This window comes from Elephantulus edwardii, unplaced genomic scaffold (assembly GCF_000299155.1).
Source record: "Elephantulus edwardii isolate Elephantulus edwardi_28Jun2011 unplaced genomic scaffold, EleEdw1.0 scaffold00340, whole genome shotgun sequence".
Lineage (NCBI taxonomy): Eukaryota > Metazoa > Chordata > Mammalia > Macroscelidea > Macroscelididae > Elephantulus > Elephantulus edwardii.
The window spans coordinates 1,869,082-1,885,384 of NW_006400090.1; the positions used below are offsets into that span (position 1 = coordinate 1,869,082).

General features: G+C 43.1%; 1 pseudogene; it reads right to left on the reverse strand.

Annotated features, from left to right (window-relative positions):
- Positions 1–10,681: 10,681 nt before the first annotated feature.
- Positions 10,682–11,045, reverse strand: LOC102848519 (annotated as a pseudogene).
- Positions 11,046–16,303: the final 5,258 nt, after the last annotated feature.

Here is a 16,303-nt window from a genome sequence, read left to right on the forward strand (position 1 = left end):
TAGTCCAGTAAGGGCTCATGTCCATCCATATCCTGGGCAAGACCTTGTACTCATTTGTATCTGTCTGGCTTGCCCTGGTGGTGGTTCAAATCCACCATCTGCTCTGGGGGAGAAAGATGTGGCAGTCAGCTTCTATAAAGAAACTCAGTTGGCAGTTGTAGGGAGCTCTGGTGGCCTAGTCCATAGGGAGATGTGCTGCTAACCCAGAGGCAGCACTTTCCTGGTGGTTCAAATCCACCACCAACTCCACAGGGGAAAGACGGCAATCTCCTTGCAATTTACAGTTTCTTTTTCTTTTTTAAAATTTATCTTTTGTTTTCTTTTAATATTTTTTTTTTTATTTTAAGTGAACAATTTACAGTTTCTTGAAAATCTGCTAGAGGGTCAGTTATGAGTTGATTTCAACTTAAGGCACTGATCTAGGCTGTTCTGCTCTGGCCTGTTAGGGTTGCTATGAGTACGAATGCACTCCAGGATAGCAAGTTTGGATTATGTGTGTGTGTGTCTTGTACTCTTTGAGGGGTCTCTGGTGGCATAGTCTGTAGGGAGTTGCACTGGTAACCCAAAGGCAGTGTCTCTCTGGCAGTTCAAAGCCACCGGCCTCTCTACAGGGGAAGATGGGAAGCCTCCTCCTGTGCTATTTACGGCTTCTGAAAACCCAGTGGAGGACCAGCTAAGAGCTGCTTCCACCTTAACTGCAGTGAGTTTTTTGAGTGAGTTGTACTCTTTGAAGAGGATGTTCATAGTGACAACAGTTAGCGTTTTAGATGGCTTTGTGGGCTGTCTGTGTCTAGTGGCCACTACCCTGCAGCAGCTTCTGTGGAAGAAGGAGGTGGACATTAGGTAGGAAGCAGAAAGCTCCTGGACCATGTAAGCACATATAGGCAGATGAGCCCTCGGCTCTGGTGGGGGTGGGACTGTTCTTTTGCGTGACCCAGCCTCCAGGGCTTCTATGGCTCCCAGGATGTGGACTTGGGAATGGCTACAAACAAACAACAAAAGATTGGGAACAACAGAATCCATCATCTTTCCATGGGGGATTGGTGGATAATTCTGAGACAGCCTTTAATGCAATGCTGTGCCACTATTAAAGAATGGTACCTATTTATATAGTGAAAATAAGAGGAAAGGAAAAAGGCAAGTTCAGTAATGGTTAGAGCACTTTCCATTTATATTTTGGACAGGAAGGGGATATAAATACATGTTTGCTTACATCTGCATATTCACAGGAAATGACTGCCTGGTTGCCTCTGGGGAGGGGAACATGTAGGCGAGGCGGGGCTTGCACTTTTGTACATTTTTAAATTTTTAATCATTTGACCATATTATATATTCAAAAATAAATAATAAATGGTTTCAAACAGGTGCTGACTTGTTCTTTAGGAGGGGATAGCGATGGGGCGAGGGATTCAGATATGGATTCAGAGACTGAATTTTCTCAAGATCTTGAGACTCAGAAAAGCAAGTGTGTCTGCCAAGAACTCCTTTGCCTCTTGTCGCTTGTCTTTCTGTCAGGGAAATACTGAACCTCTGTCTGTCCCTCTCATCGAGGAGGGAGCATGGAGGAGCAATAGGGAAGGAGCAGCTCATGGCTGCTGGAAGCCAGAGCAAGAGATGAAGCGCCGTAAACAGAGGATGCAGCTTGTCTTCTGATGAGAGAGAGATCATATTGCAGGAGCTTAGACACCTCTGATACTTCTGTTACCTGCAATTCTGCCCCAGCCTGTGTTCCATCCAAGGCCAATCGAACAGCAAGCAGATGGGGCAAGTGTGTGAATTGGAAAGAAACTAGATTCTAAAAAGCCAAGACCAAAGACTTCAGCAAAGAACATAGACTAGCCTGCGGTGGAAGCAAAAAGTTTACTTTTGGCTGCTAACCTAAAGACTGAGCGTTCAAATCCACCCTGTGGCACCATGGAAGAAAGGCCTAGGGATTTGCTTCTGTAAAGATAAGGGCCAAGAAAAGCCCATGGAACAGTTCTAGTTTGTAACACCTAGGGTTTGTCTTGAGTAGAAATTTACTCGATGACAATGGGTTTCAATTGTTTGTTGTGGTTGTTGTTGGTTTTTTTTTAAATTAAAAAAAAATCCTCCTAAGCTTTCAAGAAGAACACTGGTTGCATTTCCACATCAAAACACAGCTGGTTGCACAACACTTTTCTCACTAATCTGACCCTTTTAGGTATTGATTTACCTGGACTAACTCTCCCAGCTTTTCAAGTATCTCCCTGTCCTTCTGCACATAGCACCCTGCCTCAGACATATACCATACAAGGCTTCAAGCTCTTACCTCTGCTGCTCGCCCCCGCTGGGTCCCCACTTTGCTCCAAATATGCTTGGCTTTTGGCTGTGCCTGCCCAGGCCAGGCTGTCTCAAGTTTCCATACCTTTTTTATTTTTTTCAGTTCCTTTATTCAACAGTTATAAAATTTTAGTTTCATTTTTAAAATTGGTTCATAGACAGTCATTGACATACATTGTTTCATTCACATAGACTATTTTGTGCAATCGTTCCTATACACTGGAGGTTTTAAAAACATTATTAATTACTATCGATGGATGAAGCTCCAACACCTTTGCACCTCCGTCCCCTTTGACTGCAGTGTCCTTTCTCTTTTCTGCTAGCCTTATGCATTCTGTCTCCAAGGAAGACTCAAAGCTCTCTTGCTGGGCAAGGAAGTCTTCCCACACACATCTGGACTCATGAGAGAGGCATGTCCCCTCCCTGGAACCTCACTATCTCCAAGTACCCCATGACACCTGGCTCACCAGGTCACAGTGGCTTCCCACCACTGTCACAGGAGTTGCTGAGTCATGACTGTGAGAAATGGAGGTAGCTTTGCTCTCTGCCTCAGCAACAACCTGGATGAGGGTCTTCCAGAGGTGAGACTTGTGGGGTTGGTTGTTTACTCCTATAGTCAGTCTCCTAGCCCACCTGACCGACCCCTGGCCTGGCCCATGGTTCATGCTTACGAGAGGGCTGTGAGAGTCTCAGTTACACCTGGCCCCACTGTGGCTGAAATGAAATGGTTTCTGATTGGCTCGATGACCTGCATCCCCCTTCCACATGATGCAGGGGCCCTGGGACCGCCCCAGTCTGATCTGACTCAGCCCTCCAATCCCCTAGCCCTCCAAAGGTGATTTTTATTCTCTTACTTCTCAAGCTTTCCTTAGCGTTTCTGGTAGGATTCTGGTTGCTGGAGGCAGTGGTGGGGAACAGCACCTGGAGGGGTGTCAAGACAGAAGAAGGAGAGAGGATGGCTTAGGTATGTGAGCAACTGGGTTTCAGCTTGCAGACTTGCATCCAGGAAAAGGGGCCTTGGAGGACAAAGAGCCCAAGGACAGTCCTTTTCTACCCCTATCGCCTCTTCCTTCCTCTTGCTTGTACCAGCTGTGCTGTTTCCAAACCCAGTCCTCCCCTACCATTCCCCAACCCTGACCCAGACCGTATTGTTTGGTTCGGACAGGAGGGCAGCGCCTTACATGGGCCACATAGAGTTCAAGTTCCTATCTCAGCTCCACATCTTTAGTCATGTCTCATCCCTGATCCCCTCCCATCCTTACCCTCTCCTCTGGCCTTAGCCTCTTGTCCTCACCACTACCCATCAGGAGACAAGGACTCTCCAGCAGACTCACGCACTGCCTGATCCTGTGCCATCCTCACATTCTCTGCTGAGTTTAAGTCCCTGGTTGCAGTCACTGTGTCAACCCATCTCTTTTCCCCCCATAACCCTCTATTTTACCAAACAAGATCTCTTTCTCCAGGGACTGGTCCCTCCAAAAGCAGACCCAAATGAAAACCCAAAATCTCTGTAAATGTTCATTAAAACTAATAAAATTTAATTTAAAAAAACCCACAAAAACCAAAAGCAGACCCAAAGTATGAGAGATGGGATTTCAGCTCAGCTCCTTGCCACGAGGCCTCCAGAACTCTACACAAAGTATGTGAGATGAAGACTCCCTGTCCTTGCTCCGCAGGAACATTCTGATTGTACTTCTTCCTTCCAAGACAGATGTTTGTTCTTTACAGTCAATATTTTTCACCAATACCACAATACCAAGGCATCAGTTCTTTTTTGTCTTCCTTATAGACTATCCAACTCTCACATGCATTTGTGGGGATTGAAAATGCCTTGGTTTGGGTCAGACACACCTTAGGCCCCAAAGTGATATCCTTGCTCTTTAGCACTTTAAAAGAGGCCCTTGGCAGCAGATTTCCCAAGGTAACACATCACTTCATTTCCTAACTGCCACTTCCATGGGTGACATAATGCATTACATGTTGCAATGCCAACTAGGTTAAGAGTTCTGCAAATATGGACAGCCTCAGAAATCTGTTGGAGGGTTGATAAGAGTTGGACTTGAAGGCAATAGCTTGTGATAGGTTTTACTTTAAAAGCATTTCTTCCTTTGAAATAGTTTGAACTTAATGAAGTTTTAAATGTAGTACAAAATTCCACCCAGTCCCTCTAAAGCTAATTAATGTCTTATGTAACCAGAGTACAACGATCAAAACTAGGATATTAGCATTATTATAGTACTATTAACTAAGGGTTGGACTTTATTCAAATTTCACTAGTTCTTCTATTCACATGTTCTTTCTGCTCCAGGGTGCAGTCCAAGATCCCACGCGGCACCTAACCGTTGTGACTCCTTCTCTATTGCTATAAAGTCTGTGACGGCTCCTTAGGGTTAACTTGTCTTTCATCACCTTGACACTTTTGAAGATCACTCAGTAATTTTGTAAAGCATTTCCCAATTTGGATCTCTCTGGTACCATCTTGTGATTAGATGGAGAGCCTGCATTTTTAGACAAGACCAAAACTGATCTTATACCCGCAAGTACCAAGGAGACGTGACACCTAGTGATGTTAGCCTCAAGCACTTGGGCAAGATGGTGTTACTGAGTTTTCCTACTGTAAATAGAAAATGTCTTGGAGAAAATATCTTGACATCACAAATACCCTTAGGCAGGGGGAACCCTGGAGTGAATTAGATGCAGTGAAGCCACAAGGAAAAAAAAAATCTTTCATTGTTATATAATTTCCCCTCCCCCAGTCCACTTTACTATGCAGCTCTTATTCTGGATTTTTTGTCATGACAATAATACCTAATCATATATTCCTTTTAAACAGTTCTCTCCCTCATCTGTTTCAATGTAGTATACATTATTTATCCCCTCTTGTGCAACAATGAATGAATGGAAATTCAAAGTCTTTATAAACTTTCATTAAAATCTCAATTAAAAAAAAGAAACAAACTAAGGGTGTTTGAGTCAGCCTCTGCTCCCTCATTCTTAGGAGACATGGAGGGCGCTACCGCATGTTTTGATTTACTGCTCTTTGATTTCAGGTCACTAATTTGACCCCTAATATGGGACCTAGTGAGATGTTAATAAGATTGTTTGAAACTTCTAATGTTTAGGCAACAACTATACCTTTGGCCCTGCTCCCAGCTGTCTGCCAAGTCTCAGATCACAGGAGACACCTCCGAGTTCTTGCCATGTGGGATCCTGATATGGTTTTCAATTGCTTTGTCCCAGAAGTTACTGTGTGTTGATGTGTGAACCGTGTAGAGCTGTGCTAAGACTATGGTTCCACACACTGCCCCAACATGAACTGTGTATTTTTGCTACACTACTTAAATTCTGTAAGCTTCAGTTTACCTCACTTCAGGTCAGAGAGACTCTGCATATTGTGAGGCGGCTCCAGTCTCTGTCTTGCGGCTCCTCAGAGAGACAGTTAGTCTCAGGCATCTGTGGTCATTATAAGAGCATCCTAATTAAAGAGAAAGATCTTCAACCTCTAGATTGGGGAAGCCAGATTTCCACGTTCTTCTGTGCTACTCTTTGATCCCCATTCTGAAGCTAGGTGGGGGGCAGAGTTCAGAAGGAGCAGGATAGCCACGTGATCAGCTCTCCATCTTTGGCCCTCCACTGGCAAGTCAAGAGAACTAGATCTGGGCTGAGGACATGGCCTTTGTCCTTGTTGCAGTGCCCAGGATCCCGCGGCACCATACAGAGGTTGTAGGTGACTCAGAAGCTGCTGGAGATCGAGGAGCAGGACACCTTGGCCACTCGCTACCTGTACCCTCATTACCAGCAACCACCACAACAAGTAGGGTCACCTGAGAGGCTACCACAGCTTTTCAGAGGAGCCACTGCTCCAGACCAGCTCTATAGAGGGGCCTTTCAGCAGGGGATGGGGGTTAGCGGGGTGAGTATCAGAGAAGGACTGGAAGGAACAGGCTATAGAAAGGTCCCCTCAATACTGAGAATCCAGGTTTCCCCGCTTCCCAGTGGATGTATGTCTATGACATACACAAATTCACACACACACACACACACACACACACACACACACACACACACACATTTTTTTCCTATGACCACAACAATCCTTAGCTGCTCAAAATGAGGCCTGTTGGACTGATGGATGAATGTCTGGAGCACTACTTGTTGAAGCAAGTTTAATAAACTGTTAATGATACTAAGACCTGCGGTTGTGATTATGTCATTTCCCCCCTACTTTTCTAGATGTTTGAAATGTTCATAATAAAGGCTGCAGGGAGGAATAAAGAGTAAGAATGGAATGGACATCCTAAGATGTATATCCCCTAAAATCCAGACATTTGAGATACTAGAAATGGACATAGGACAGAAAATCAGGTCACCTGTCTACACATGGAGCCAGGCTGGATTGATATAGATTCGGTTCTGGGTGGGTATGCGATGCTTCTACCTAAAGTCTGAGTTATAGGTCGATCAAAGTTTAGGAGATAAGAGGCTGAACAAATTCAGGAACTCTACATAGTGGTGTGTGTATGTGTGTGGGTTGAGGAAGCTCTGGTGGTCTAATGGTCAGGAGTTGTGCTGCCAACCTGAAAGCACATAGTTCAAATTCACCAGCTGTTCTGTGGTGGAAAATGGGTAATCCATCTCCTCCCGTGTGATTTACTGCCTCTGAAAACCTGATGGAGGGTCAGCTATGAATCCTTGCTATTTTACTCAAGGGTACATATCAACAACAATGTGTGGGATGTGTGTGTGTGTGTGTGTGTGTGTGTGTGTGGGCACATGCACATACACATTCATGGTAGGAGATCAAGAAAGAGGAGAATGAGAATGAGAGAAAGAGCTGGACAGAGAATGATAAAGAGACTCAACACTTTATGACCTTTGACCTCATTTCCCCTTTGTGTTTCCACTTTAGTGTCAGTTTCAGGCAGTAGGACAGGTTGATGACCTTTTGGGTCAATTAAAATCTCTTGTAGTGACCAGCTGGCAATGGTCCAGGGGGAGGAGGAGTATCCCAGCAGCACCAGCAACCACAATTTAATAGACCTTTGGACCCCAACCATGGACTTCATCAACTTGCTTCATCAAGGGTGACCACTGCAGGACAGGTCACAGGAACAGACCGAGAGGGAGGAGGTGAGGTTGGTATGGGGAGAGCGAGGAACAACTACTCTTTCCCAAACCAGATTCTTCTCAGCTCTTTAGAACCACTAAAAATGAATGCTTTGTGCTTTCACATTTTTTGTAAGAAATGATGAAAGACTAGTCTAGCTGACCTAATTCTCACATGTACGACTACTGGGGGAGGCAGGGCATATGTGTCCTTAGCAAAACTAGACTCCCTTTTTTTTTGCATGTAGTGGCTTCCTGCACGGCCCACCTACAAAGGATGGTCCCAACATAATGACTGTGGATGTTAGTGGAGCTTCTTCCTCCAACACTAGTTAGCAAATGACACCTCTGTTGACTCCACCCACTTCTGAGAGCACACCAGCTTCAGGTCCTGTGAGGTCACTTCCCTTGCTTGCCTTTTGACTGACTGCTCCCTCCCTTTTCCCACAGGGGCTTCTCTCACAGCTTGATCCCTGGGGAGAATGTCTTCCCAGGGACTCAGAACCAGGTTGTGAGAAGAGGGGGCAGCTGGACACTCACTTAGGTTCCCTGATCTCAGCTTGTAAGTTTGCCAAATGAGAGTTTAGACAACATAGAAGTTCTGCAGTTCCTTCAAGAACTTCCCAAATCCCTAGATTTGATCAGTTTGAACTATATTCAGGGGATGGGGCAGGGTGGAAATGCACCTGGATCTTAAGGAAAGAATAAGCTATGGGGAGCCACACGTGCTGTGAACGGCAGCAGAAGCTGTGCAAAGTGGTTGGGTGGGAAAGTGGTTTAAGATGGGGCTAGTTGGCTGTTGCTCATTCTTGTCTCCAATCTGCTTCTCAGTTGAGTGGTTTCATGTCCTTTACTCTTTCAGTTTAGAGAAATAACTTGTTTTTCTTGTGTGTGTGTTTATTTTTGTTTTTCCAAGACATTTAGCCATGAAGGGAGGAAATGCTCTCTTTTTGCCCCGTAACAAATACTGGGGGAAGCCAGTAAAACTTCCTCTCCTCAGCTGTCCCACTGCTGGTTCTCCAAGTTCTGGAACAGGAAAGGGTGACCCTTGGCCCAGCCTGAGGTCTGCGTGGTGGTTCTGCTGCTGTGGTTTAAATGCTAAGTGATAGACCTTCCCATTAGGGTGCAAGGGAACAGTTCAAACTGCCCCAGAAAAGATGTTAAAAACTCTCAGAGGAAAAAACAAAACCAACAACACCCCTTAGGCAGTCCAGTTGGAAGGCTCTTCTAGGAATATGTCCTTCAAACCACAACAAAGAAACAGCCAGACATTGAGGGATGCAGTCCAGAGAACCAAAGGTCAGAACTGTGGAGTCCTGAGGTCAATATGATGACCAGGAGGAAACCTTAGAAGTGTGGGCCTTCAGGGGACCCTTAGACCTTAGAGCCTGTGAGTTCCCTGGGGGATCACTTGCAACATGCTCTTTGTCCTGGGCCCACCTCCAGATGAGGCCTGCCCTGTGTTCCCTGACCCTGGGCCTACTGCCCGTAGTTGACCGTGTTTGTTCCTCTCTGGCTTTTCCAGTGCAGTGTGCAGTTTCTAAGGTAACCCTTTCCTTCTCAGATCTGAGTCCTGCCACAATCTCGTTTATCTGTTGAGAATCTTAAGTGTCTTTTTTCATTTAGCAAGTTATCCGTGCCCCACCACATGCTGGGCCTCTTTTCTTTCTATGGTAATGATCATTGTGATAAGGTAAATTGCCTACATAGTCATACCCATGGTGGAATGAGAGGTAGTCGGATGAAGAGACTGACTCTGACTCCATGAAGCTCCCATTTCCAGTCCCAAGAGGCCCAGGATCAGTCTTTGCATTTCATAAAATTGTATCTATTCAAGAAATAGAAATGGACGTGAGTTGAAATGAAAATGGGTTTGTAGAAAGAAGTAGAGGTGGGAATGAAAGTGAGGAGGACCATGCAGCCCTCTTGGTATGCACATCCCACTTTGCTGCATCTATCTTGAAGGAAAGAAGATAGACTTCATCTATTCGGTCATCAGATATTTCTAGGGCTCTTTTCTGAACTCCAGGGAGGACTAGTGGCCTACTGGATAGAGAGTTAAACTGCTAGCCCAAAGGTTGGCAGTTCAAATCCACCAGCTGCTCCAAAGAAGAAAGATGGGCATTCTATTCCCCTCCTGTGTGATTTGCTGCCTCTGAAAATTCACTAGAGGGTCAGCTATGAGTTAGTTCCGACATGAAAGCAATAAGTTGTTGTTGTTTCCTTTTTTTTTGTGTGTGTGTGTGTGTGTGAGTGTACTGTCAAATCAGATCTGACTGGTACAGGAGGAGATTGTCCCTCCTTTTCCCGGCAGAGCATCTGGTGGATTCGAACCGTGTGCCTCTGAGATTGTAGTTGCAGCTCCTTGCCACTAGGCCACCAGAGCTCCCCCCCCCCTTTTTTTTTGTTTCTAAATATTAGAGTAGGACAGGCATACAAAAGGATCACAGCATCCTTGCCCTTGCGGAGCTCAAAGTCTGAGCTGGAGGTAAAGTGCCATGTAAACAAAATATACTGTGATAAGCCCTATGATGGGAACCATCAATCAGCTGTGTGAGTCTAGAAGGGCTTCATGTAGTTGGTAACAATTATTTGAGTATGGTTGATTTTATTCAGGGGTTTGTATCACTAGTTAATACATGTATGTGTTCAAAATCCTACAAACATTAAAAGGTGCATATTGGGTAGTTTTTAAGTACATACACCTCTGTGTTTCAAATGATTACGTTATATACATCAAATGGGTGAAAGTACGATTTGTGTATTACATCTCAATCAAATTGCTATTTAATTAAGGAAAAATGGCTATGTTTCTTCATCCTACCTCTGCGCCTGAGTCTCCAACCTCTCTCTTTTTCCCCAATTTTAAAAACCAGGCTCTTGACATATTTTCTTTTCAAAATTTACAAACACATTTTTTCCCACTCCAATAAGCCCAGATTTTTGCCCCCTCACTTAGCCCACTATGTAGCTGTGGATAAAGACTATTCTGCCTCAAGATGTAAACACAGGGGAGAAAAAATGAAATAACAGCATCTGCATAATCTTTCTTTTTTTTTCATAATATTCTTTCTACACACTGCTGCTGGATGGACAATTTTAAAAAGGGGGAGGGAGAAAAAAAGGGAAGAAGAAAGAAAAGTTCCATCTTAGATTCTCACAACCTCTTGTTTCTCACTTCGTGAATCCGACTCTGAGGTGACAGTGTATGCAAGTAAATTTTTTGTTTTCAGTGAAGGAGACCTGGGAAAAGATGGCATTTATCTCGTTCTCTTCAAGCGTTAGCAGAGGGTACATGCTCCTCAAAACCTTCACTCTCTTGGACTAGGGCACGTTCCAGGATCACACGACCTTCCTTATAACACTGGCTGTCTTCAGTGGCAAACTCAGATCCATCCCAGTTTGCTATTGCAGTTTTTGCAGTGCACATCTCGAACCATGTGGCGGCCAGTGAGCATGACCCAATCTTGAACTTCACTGTACTGCAGGTTGACTACCTTGTTAAAAAGAAAAACTTGGCTGGTGGCTCCTGTGAAATGAGAAGAGATGAGTTCAGAGCGGCTGGTCAGGATCATGTCACAATTTGCACAAGAAAACAGTTGAGTACCACCAATATGATCGAGGAAAATTCCGCTCATTTTTACAACTTAAGTGCTGAAAACCTGGAGGGGCTGGGAGAGTTGCAGCTCAGTGCGACTTGCGGAGATGAAACCCAACCTCTCTTCCACAAGGTCAACTGAGTTTCTCTTGAACTGTATTGTTGTGGAAGGTGAGGAGTAACGTTGGAAGTGGTTAAGGAATTGAATTTAGTGAATTGGACAAAGAGGGAGCAGAGTGTGCTGGGAAGAAACACAGGCAGTGAGGCCATGGAAGTAAAGAGCTGTTTAGACTCGGTCATTAAGCAGTGGTTAGTCAATCTCCAAGCTATGTTATTTTTCCATAGGATATTCCATCATAGGTATTTTTACAGATTACCAAGTTAACTTCCTAAAGAAAGATTTTTAAAGGATACATAAACAATACCTAAAGTTGAAAGGAAACTAATCATTCCCCATTGGGCAATTAGATTGGTGCCAAAGATAGGCCAAGTTTCCGATCTGGTGTTCGTAGGGTTACTATGAGTCATAGTTGACTTGACAGCACAAAACCACAATAATCAACAAGTTGCTGTCATGGGAAGAATGACCCCATTGGATATTCACTTTGGACAATAACTTTTCCTTTGTAGACTCAGATTCAGAGCTAAAAGAGATTTTAGAGCTCATTCAAGGTTTATACTTAAAGCTTTCTTGAGAAAAGTGTCTAAATGACTCAAAGATTTTTTAAATTTAATTATTTTCTTTATTTTTTTAAAAAATTCCATTCATTCATTCATTGTTGTACTTTTCTCCCCACCCACCCCACCCCCAGACTCAAAGACTTTTAAGACTTTATAAGACAGCATGGACACGTAGATCAACGAAATAGAATTGAGAACCCAGAAATCAGACCATCTAGCTATGATCAACTGATTTCTGACAAGGAGATGAAATCAGTTAAGTGGGGAAATGACAGCCTTTTTAACAAATGGTGTTGGCAAAATTGGAAAATCATCTGCAGAAAACTCAAACAAGACCCACACCTCATACCATATGCAAAAACCAACTCAAAGTGAATCAAGGACCTAGAGACTAAAACCAAGGACTTCATTAGAGAAAAGCTTAAAAGAACCCTAGAAGCACTAATCTACAACATGAACAGTCTTCCAACCATCCTGAAAAACCTACAACCAGGAGAGGACAAAATAGATGAATGGGACTTTCTATGAATCAAATCCCTATGCACATCCAAAAATTTCTCCAACACTGTTAAAAGGGAAGCCACAGACTGGGAAAAAATATTTGGTAATGACATATCTGATAAGGGACTTAGATCTAGAATTTACAGAATACTCGAGCCTACAACAAGATAAACAACCTAATTGCAAAATGGGCACAGGATATGAACAGACACTTCACCAAAGAAGACATTCAGAGGGGAAGCACACACATGAAGAAATGTTCAAAATCCCTAGCTCTAAGAGAGATGCAAATCAAAACAACTATGAGATATCATCTCACCCCAGTAATAGCAAAATTCAATTGAGATTTTATTGTAAATGAATAGCAAAATTCAACAAAGCAGCAAACAACATATGCTGGTGAGGTTGTGGAGAAACTGGAACCCTTATTCATCATTGGTGGGAATGTAAAATGGTGCAACCACTATGGAAGGCAGTGTGGAGCTTTTCCAAAAAGTTGGAAATAGAAATACCATTTGACCCAGCAATTCCAATACTGGGAATATACCCTAAAGAAACCAGAACTGCCACCCAAGCAGATACATGCACACCCATGTTTTTGCTGCTTTGTTGGGTTTTTTCTTTTTCTTTTATTAATTTTAATGAATGTTTACAGAGACTTTGGATTTCCATTCATTCATTGTTGTTATTGTTGCTTTGCTCACAATAGCAAAGAGTTGGAAACAACCCAAGTGTTTATCAACAAACAAACAGAGAAGTTGTAGTATATTCACACAATGGAATATTACACAGCACTGGAAAACAAAGAACTCATGAAATATTATTCAAAATGGGTGACCATGGAGGACATTATGCTGAGTGAAATATCTGTCACAAAAAGACAAATACTGTGATGCCACTGTTATAAAACAGGACTGATAGAGGGGTTGGGGGAAAACTAAGAAAAGAGGAGATAAATAACGTACATGGCATTGAAATGGACAAGGGAGAGAATTGTAGAAAAGGAATATATAATTAGGTATTATTGGTGTGACAAGAGTCCAGAATAAGAGCTGCATAGTAAATTAGTCGTGGGGGGGACTGTATAACAAAGAAAGATCTTTTTTTTTAAAGAAAAAATGAACTGGGGAGGAGAGGGGGCAGGGAGGAAAATGTGTAACAATGAATGAGTGGAAATCCAAGTTCTTTATAAACTTACAATAAAAATCTCGATTTTAAAAAAACCCACCCAAACTTTTAAGACTTTGGTTGGAGGTTTTCTGACTCTGGAAAGGCCCTGCAGCCCTACCTGCTATGCATCAAAAGATTATTTAAAGAAATTCTTGTCCAGATGTGCTCTCTCCATTTTCTCACTTATCCAAGTGTGCAATCACCCTGTTGCTTTCCAAGGTCTTATCATTACTTACAATATCCACAATATAACTGCTCCTCTCTCACTTCCTGTAGGTAACTCTCATTTCCATTAACCCTTCTATCCTATCCTTCTTCTGCCTTTTGGGCTTTATCTTGGGCAAATTCTGCTCTTTTTTTTTATTTTTTTTAAAATTCTGCTCTTTTGTTCTTTTGTAGTTGTTGTTATGTGCCCTGAAGTCGCTTGCAACTTATAGTAACCCTAGGTACAACAGCTCTGAACCCTGTTCTATCCTGAGTCAACTTTATCATCTCTGACACCCCCACCCCCATCACCCTAGTGACTGAGTCAATCCATATCATCCAGGCTCTTCCTCTCTTGCACTATCCTTCTACCCTTGCAAGCTTGATGTTCCTCTCCAAGGACTGATCTCTCCTTGCAACATACTCAAAGTATGTTAGATGGAGTTTCAGAATCCTTGTCTCCAAGGAGCAGTGTGGTTTCACCTTCTTCAGGACAAACTTATTTGTTCTCCTAGCTGTCCATGATATATTCAGTACTCTTCTCCAGCAATATAGCTCAAAGGTATCAATTCTCCTTCTATTGTCCCTAGTCACTGTCCAGCTTTCTGATGCATAGCAAGTAATTGTGAAGACCATGGCCTGGATCAGGCACCCCTTATTCTCCAGACTGACCTCATTGCTCTTCAGTACTCTGGAGAGGTCTCTGACAAAAGACTTTTTAAATGCAAATTGTCTTTTGACTTTCCTGGCTGCTGGTACCAAGGGTGTTTATTGTGTAGCCAAGCAAACCGAAGCTATGAACAATCTCAATCCCTTTACTATCTATCATGATGCTACCAATCAGCCCACTGGGGAGAATCTTTGTTTTCTTGATGTTGAGCTTCAATCCACATTTAAAGTTTCAGTCCCTGACCTTCTGCAGCAAGCTCTTCAGGCCCTCCTCAGTTTCAGCAAGCAAAGTTGTGTCGTCTGCATAACACAGGTTGTTGATGAGTCTTCCTCCAACTCTGATGTCACGTTCCTCCTCATAGAGCAAAGCCTCCTGGATGATCTGTTCCACATATAGATTGAAAAGATAAGAAGATAGGACATATCCCAGGAGTACACCCTTTCCAATTTTGAACCATGCAGTGTTTCCTCGCTCTGTTCCGACTGCTGCCTCCAAGTACAGGTTTCTCTTAAGCACAATCAAGTGTTCTGAGATTCCCATTCTTCTCAGAGTCAGCCACAGTTTGTTGTGATCTACACAGTCAAATGCCTTTGCATAATCAATGAAACACAGATAGACATTCCTCTGGTAGTCTCTGCTTTCTGCCAAGATCCATCTAACATTAGCTATAACATCCTTGGCATGGTTGGTTATTCCAATGAGTGAGTCCCTCCCTGGCTACTCCTTACAAGCCTGTCTATATTCTTTGACAGTTGAACTGTGGAGGTGAGTTTTCGTTCAGGTTCAAAAGGTTACTAATGGTTATAATCTCAGGGGTTCCGTTAGTCAATCAGACCCGTAAATTTGGCCTTTTTGATATTATGACCAATTCTCCCCCCACCCTCTCCTGCCATTATCCAAGATCGTCTACCAGGGTCCCTTTTACAGTAGTCAGCAGTGATAGCCAAGAATCATCTAGTTCTTCTGCCTTCAGGGTTACGGAAGTTGAGGTTTGCATGGTCCATCAGTCCTTTAGATCAATTGTTTTTATCTATCTTTGTTTTTCTTCCCTCTTCTTTGTTCTGGAGAGGACAGACAGATAGGTGTAGCTTGGATGGCTGCTTTTAAGATCTCAGTTGAAAATCTACAAAATAAGATATAGAACATTGTCTTTGTGGACATTGTAACCCCAAGTGGCCTAAGGTCCCATAACCAGAAACTCATTCTTTCCAGATGTTTGGTTATGATTAAGAAGCTTACATAGCATGGCTTCCTTTTGGTTCTGTTATATATATGGGTATATTTCCAGCCTATGTTGTTGTTGTAGTTGTTATATACCATCGATTCGCTTGCAACTCATAGATGTACAATAGCTCTGCAACCTGCCCTATTCTGAGTCAGTTTCACTGATTCTGACATACCTAATCACATTGCTCCAGTTACCATGTCAATTCATCTCATCTGGGGTCTTCTGCTTCTTCAATGTCCCTTCACCCTTCCAAGCATGTCTTTCTCTAACGACATGACCAAAGTATGTGAGACAGAGTTTCAAAATCCTTGCCTCTGAGGAGAAGCTTGGTTTCACCCTCTCCAAGACAAACCTATTTGTTCTCCTGGCAGTCCATGGTATGTTCAATTCTCTTCTCTAACACCATAACTCAAAGGCATCCATTCTTCTTCTGTCATGTTTAGTCACTGTCTAGCTCTTTGATGTATAGCAAGTAATTGCTAAAACCATTGCCTGGATCAGGCACACCTTAGTCTCTAAACTGACATCATTGCTCTTTAGCAATTTTTTTTACAGTTTATGTGAATATAGATAAACTTGTAGTTGCTGTGATGCTGAACGCTGTTGCACAAATGTGTCAAATGTGATAATGGTTACCCATGGTGGACAGTGTTTGGTGGAGTTCCCCGATTAAAACAAGCCAGGAACCAGGAGTGGCATCCACTTCTGAAACAGCTTGCCTCTGGAAACCCTATGAACTTGGAGAAACGATGAAAGTTATACGAGTGTTCAGGTCTTTCGTTCATATGAGTCTTCTACAACTCAACGGCACTTAACATCAACATATGAACATAGAAATAGCCTC